Source organism: Callionymus lyra, chromosome 4 (genome assembly GCF_982586985.1).
Source record: "Callionymus lyra chromosome 4, fCalLyr1.hap1.1, whole genome shotgun sequence".
NCBI classification, from domain to species: domain Eukaryota; kingdom Metazoa; phylum Chordata; class Actinopteri; order Syngnathiformes; family Callionymidae; genus Callionymus; species Callionymus lyra.
In genome coordinates this window covers 17,124,032-17,130,903 of record NC_141821.1, presented here as the reverse complement: position 1 = coordinate 17,130,903, position 6,872 = coordinate 17,124,032, and positions in this window count along the sequence as shown.

Sequence of the window (6,872 nt, the reverse complement as noted above, 5' to 3'; positions counted from 1 at the left end):
TAACATCCCCCTTTCTCAGAACCAAGGACCTGTACTTTGCAGGCCTGAAGACCTATGACATTTCGGTGTAGAAGCAGCTTTCTGACACCAGGCAGTACAGTACTGTCTATAACTAATTGACAACCTTAAGTTTACATGAAACTGTTAACAGAGTTTAGTATTCCTTTGCCTTATGCAGCAAAGCAATCTGAAAACATCTTTGAACTCCCACCACGAAGCATGCTTTTGTCGCATCTATCCACCGAATGATTGTATCTTTGCCATGTACTGTATGTCATTTTGGCAAACTACAGTATGGGCTGTTTATGACAGTAGTGGTCCATACCTGGTTCCGTTCAGCTGCATTTCTTTTGTCTCCCCTTAAACTTTTATGTGTGGCAGGAGCAAACATCATTGTACCCCAGGCCAGTGCGCAAGCTCAAACTTGTTTTGGGTTCTTCAATCAAAATGACCTTTGTATCAATCTGCCTTCAACGATTGTGAGATTAATAAAGAGATGTCAGCGAATACCACTTGTAACATGGGTTACTAAAATCTTTTCATGGAGGACCAAATTATTGGCAAAGTGAACATTGTCATGATACTCCTACAGAACCTTAAAACAAGAGCTACTTTCTTCTACCAGTTCATCATAAAAATGTCCTTAGTGTTTATGAATTAGCATTAACACTTGTTTTTTTGGGTGTTTTCATGTGACTAATTGGATCTTGTTTGACCTTCTAAAAGTATTAATATTGTGTATCTGGCAATACTCTGCATGCATTTATAAAGTTCACATGGAATCTTCTAAAGATTCCCCAAACCGACATGGATGCTATAACATTTTAAAGACTCTGCCTCTCTTATTAAACCAGTAACTTTCATGAAAAACACTAATTACATGATTATCCCATTCGGAGTTATATAAAAAATGTAAAGTGTGAGGGGTTGATCTTACTGATGGAGGGATGGTCGATCAGGCATTTGAACATTGTTAAAGTTTGCTAACCAGCAACTTGTCTGCACACAGTCACAGACAAGTTGCTTTATGACGCATACGAACGACAAATATTCTGTGTCAACTTAATGTATAGTCAAAGTACTTGTTAAACCAGGTTTTGTACTTCTCACTACAATCGCTTCAGGGTTTTTTACAAACACCTGCACTTCCTACTGTCAATAATTGCCTGAAAACACAACAAGTTGATAAATGACTGCAAGTTTCATGGCGTGCACATGTTATAGGGTTTAAGGTTGTACAGTGAAGAGAGGAAAATGCACCTGACATCTAAGTGGTCCTTCAGATTGAAGCTTAAGTTATCTTAATACCTTTTGGCAAACATGGGCACAAACCACTGAATAATTAAGACGTTCTTAAAAAAGATAAGCAGTGGTGAATCAGTGGAAAGAGGAGGAGAGAGTGCGGGGAGCAAGATGCAACGACATGCTCAGCTGTTTGCCAACTAAGCATTTTTACATGTAGGCGGAGGAGAGAAGACGAGATCACACAGGCAGAGTTATGTTAATGCTCTGCTCAGGGTTTCTGTACTGGAGCTTTTTTTTCCAGCAGTTTTCTGCCTGATATGTTAATAGGCATAATGGGATTTGGGTTTGATTAAATGTCAATGCCTGGAGGAGAAGAGCTTATGTTGGGAAGAGAAATAGACGCGTATTACCCCCCCCCCCTCAAAAAAAAAAGAAAGAAAAAAGGGCTGTTTGGAGCTGAGAGTGGGCCCTGGGCCCTGCAAGGAGGACATTGGTTCATTTGACAATATAGGACAGCAAAGGTTGTACGTAGTCCCAAAGGATGCTTTCCTGACGTGTTTGTAATTTACTTCATATCCGAAAGTAACTGTGGTTGGAGGGCTACCATGTCCTTCTGTGGAAGGTGAATGACTGGAGTCTGCCCTCGAAGACTGCTTTGAAACTCGGATCGATCCGGAGTCATTGTTGGTTTACAGATGGTATAAACGCCTTGTATCACATTTTCTTCTGATAAAAACAAACAAATTTCGGAACTTAAACAGAGCAGAAAGAAAGCTCTTGGAGAATAGATTCGATTTTAATGATGTGAATCTTCTCAGTGAAACTTGTTTTGTTGCAAAACCCTCTGAAACATTCTCAGGTATACATTCATCATTATAATGAGTTTGATAATGAACCCAAATAATAATCTCCTCTCTAACAATCGCTGCACGGTCAAGGTCAGGAGCAAGTTGATGAAGGAGCGTGTCAGGAAAACAAGTACGAAAAACACAATTGATGAGCGGAAAGAAAATAGAAAATCATTCCCAGGGAAGAGCGGCCTCACCTTCGCCAACGTAACCCAGGCTTTGTCTCCTAAATTGAGGTCCATGTTGTGTCACTGAGAGGCTGAACTCTGCCGAGTCTCCCAGGAGTTTACTATTCTGCTGCTGTGGCGCTTCTCCACTGAGACGACCGGGGGAGGCTGAATCCACAGTTCATCACACTCATGTCCTCCCAGGAGATTGAGGAGTAAATAGTTACCTCCTTCCGCTCCCTTAAGAGTGATGAGACGCCTCTTTTCCCTTTCACTTCCACTTGTTCTCCAACCACACGTGGCAACAAAGAGATGTAAAATAAAACAACAACAAAAGCCAGGTTGTATTCATAATGTCGGTGCGACCTCCCGACTCTTGACGCTACCTTTCTCTCTCTTGTCTTAAACTTGGATATATTGAGCAGCGGCATGTTTAGGTGGAGTTAGAAGTGAAGATACTAAAGTGTTAAGCAAGATAGCTATATATTATATATTTATAGCAACACACAAGATCATAAATGAGTATATAAGATATACAGTTCAAGTGGAGATGCTTTGAAGCCAGAGCTCATGAGGTTTAAGAGACATTTCTGATCAAGAATGTGAGTAATGTGATGTAAAAGGTGAAAAGGAATATGAACAAAGAGCTAAATGAGAGCGTGAATTGTAAAGGTAGGAGGATGATCAAGCTCGGTTAACGTGGAGGAGGCTGAGCTGCCGTGGCAACCTCAAAAGGGAGATGCTTAAAGAAACATTTACTTCTTTAAATATGGTTGCAAGTGTCTGAGCTTTCACTGTGTTCCAGTATGAAATATAGAATTTCAAATGCAATATAGTTGACTCCTGTTTGAAAGTATATTTTTGTAATGAAAGTTCCGTTCAAATGTAGTTTATTTACATTTTTATATTCGTATTTTACACAAATAACCTGATAAACTTGAGTACTTGACCGATTTAATTGTATCGTTGAAGAAAACGAGGATTAGAAGTGCCTCCTCTAGAGGGCACTGTTGTCTGAAGTTTGAAGACGAGTGGCTCGGTTGAGTAGTACTGAAGGGTTATTCTGAATATGGAGTTGGCAGAAATAACAAACATTCATTTAAAAAAAAAAAGCGGCTTTTAAAATATCCAATATTTTATCAAGCAATTAAAATTAAAATCAGGTGTAAATATGACTTCCTAAAAACAATCTATCACTATTAAAATCCTAATTTTCATGAATTAGAGCGTGGATAAAAGGAGAAAGTGTTGGTCAGGTGCATTTGACTCGCCTGCACAATAGAGGATGTTGTTAAAAATTTGGCTGAAGCGTCACCTCGAATACTGCAGGTTATTGGCTTCCCAATTTAATCTGACAGATTTAATATAAAACAGGTGATTCTTGTGCTTCGCTCAGAGGTCTAGGCTTTGGGATTGGCAGAAACACGACTCCGGCGCTCAGCTACCAGGTCGGGACAAAGCCACTCTTTTACCTCCAGGGCCGACTTCACAACAGCTCAAGTGTAAGCATGGAAAAAGAGTGGAAATCAAACCACCTCTGTAAATACACCAAAGGTCAGCCATGACGTCATATTCCAGGAGCAGCGTCCTTTATGATTCTGTGGCCTTTTGCCGCCACCTGATTGGCTGTAACTATTCATATTTTAAACCCTCTGCTCCCAGGCCTTGATCCCAGTATAAATATGGTAGCACTCTTTTCACACATGGGAGTGTTTGGTGCGTCGCCCACTGCTTATAAGTCTGTTGACTGTTTTGGAGCTGCACGCAGCCACAGAAGAAATAGAAAGGTCTGGAAATAAACTTTTTGGGACACCACTCGGTAGTCAAATTACAGGTTTTTCATTTGCAGAATTCATTTTTCATTCCTTCTTGCTATTCATCTGGATTTCGGCCCAAAACTCTCAGATTGTATTATGAGCGCCTGTGCGTGTCCATCTGCTGGGTCGGACTCATTGTTGGGCGTCTGACTGTTCCTTTGTTTTCTGCCAAGCGTCTTAAACCCAGTTCTACCTCTGTCTTGATTTATTTAACTTTCCACACAAGTGCTTGGTTAACAGACAGGATGTCTGATTGTTCCTTGGATAGGCAGCGCTCTCTGAAACGCTGCCCATCTCCCATATTATCCTTGGCTTTGTTTGTTAAAACCCATGCCACATTCCCAAACTGTTATTGTTGTTATCTTCTGACCCATATTGAGAGGGTAAACAGGAAATCTCGGCCCATTTAGACAGCTGTCGGCTGGATACATGAAAAAGGATCTGAATCCGAAAAAGTTTTTGGAAAAGTATCTCTTTTAAGACTATAGGTTTCGGTCAAATTCCGGACAAAACACAGCGAGAGTCTCAAGCCGGTAGTTCCATTGACAGCAGCTTAAATTTTTCTAGCAATGAAATTCAAAGCTATTTTTGGGACTGATACAGACAAGAAACAGTTTAGAGGTTATAATCTCTGTTCTTTTAAGAGTGATCCCTAAATTACGGAATTTAGAATTTACTTACATTATACCAGTAAATCAAAATATAAAATTAAAGCATAGATCATTCCAGTAACATAAATCTGCAATATTCTAGACATTTATCTATATATGATTTTATATAGGTATTTATTTTTTTCTATTTCAATCTGAATTTGTGATGTTTATCAGCTTCTTGTTGCCGCTCTCAGATTTTATTCAGTCTCCAGTCTCTCCTCTGGTCAGCATGCCTCGTCTCTCAGAAACACTCGGCTCTGTCTAACATCTGTCATACAGAGAAGAAGCAAGACTTTTCTCTTCTGCACGGATCGTACAGCAGAGCTACTCGACAGCACAACACCTGTTTACACAACAAAATACAAAATCGTTAGTAGGCGTTAAACACACGGTTACACTTAAACACTGACATGTCAACATTTGAAATGAGCAGAAGCAGAAAGATTCAGGAAAAAACCTGGGTCTATATATAGATCTGATCAAATCATATTTCAAACTGCATTTTGATGCATTATTGTTGTACAAATTCTATCTTAATGGGTAACTAATGTGGAAACCCAACTCTCCTGACTCACTCCCATGTTTCATATGTTAAAGTCTTCCTTTCCAAGATGCAGTAAATCCCTCATCATGACCATGTTTTGAACTTATTACTTTATAAAGTTCTTCCCCGTCTGAAATCTTGGCAAACAAGATGTTACGAGAGTAGAGTCCATTATGACAATGGCTTCACTCCTCCTCCAGGCAGCTGTAATCACACCCTGCTTTGTTTATACAATGAGTCCCTTGGAGTTGGAGACTTTACGGATTGACCAATCACAGCAGAGTGGGTGTGGTTATAGTAAACAAGATTGTATCTGATTTAAAAGTTTTTTCAGCAGGCGGGGCTCAAGATCATTTTCTTATGTAAATATTTAAATGAAAAAAGAGTTTTGTACAAACAGACACATACTGATGAGTACAATAGAGTCCAAGATCCATTTAAGAGACTAAACACATTAGTTGCCCTTTAACTTTTAACTTGATGTTCTTATTTACAATCTAGTGATGCATTCAGAAGCTTATTTCCACTCAAACAGTCCGTGGTTTTTGTTTTAACAAGCATTGTTTTTTTAGATTGTACGATATGGTAATTTCTTTAAGCATTTGAAATATCATTGATAAGTATGAGATCAATGAACCAGCAGGTGGCAGTAGCAATCCAGAACTGCCTGATACAATGTAAGGAGTTCTGTACCACTCAGAGAATAATCTTCAAATGAGTCATGGATCCTGATCGTACTTAAAAACATCAAATTATGCTGATGTATTGATGGTGATTTTTCATGTTTCTTGTCCCACGTTTGCTAATTTTCTAAAAAAAAAAAAAGGCCAATCCTTCCTTAGTTATCTTGCTAAAAGACAGAGGGCAACTCAATCTCCTTGGGGGAGGTAATAGAAAACTTCGAGCGTCACATTAAAACGCAGCACAGAAGGAAAGTTTCATTCGTCTCACTTGCGGGAGATGATAAATGGCTTCACTCAACTGATCCACCTCAATCAACCTGCTGAGTAAAACACATCTGTGTTGGTGTGTAGTCGCTGCAACCTCAGCGCTTTCAAATGCCACTAGGCTAGTGCCGGCAGGATATTTGCACAGCTCGGGCTTCACGTTATAGATTATAGCAACAAACAGCAACAGTCACGGGAAGAAAGAGGTTTGACAGTATTAGGTCACAGAACACATGAGTAGAACGCTCACATCATTGTTAATATATGACATAACTGTTGCTGTTGTTTCACACATATTTAGTACCTTTAGGTTAGTCTGGCTTGAGGGCCATTTGCGGTCCTTGGGCAGATTCCATGCGGCCCACTATATGGAAATTAAAATTATAAACTATTTTGAAATTTAAAAAGTTAAGATCCCTCAAGTCAAAGGAAAACTCCACAAAGTAATATTGCTTTATAAACACTAAATACTATTTTCCTGTCTTATTTTTGTGTTAAACTGGATGATATAAGATATATAGTTTTAAGATAACCTCGGTATGATGTCACTATTTGGTCCTCGATCGCATCGACTTCATCAATTTAATTAAAAAAAAAGGTTTTGACCAAATTGTAAGAAAATATAAAGAAAATATAAATACATTGAATTAT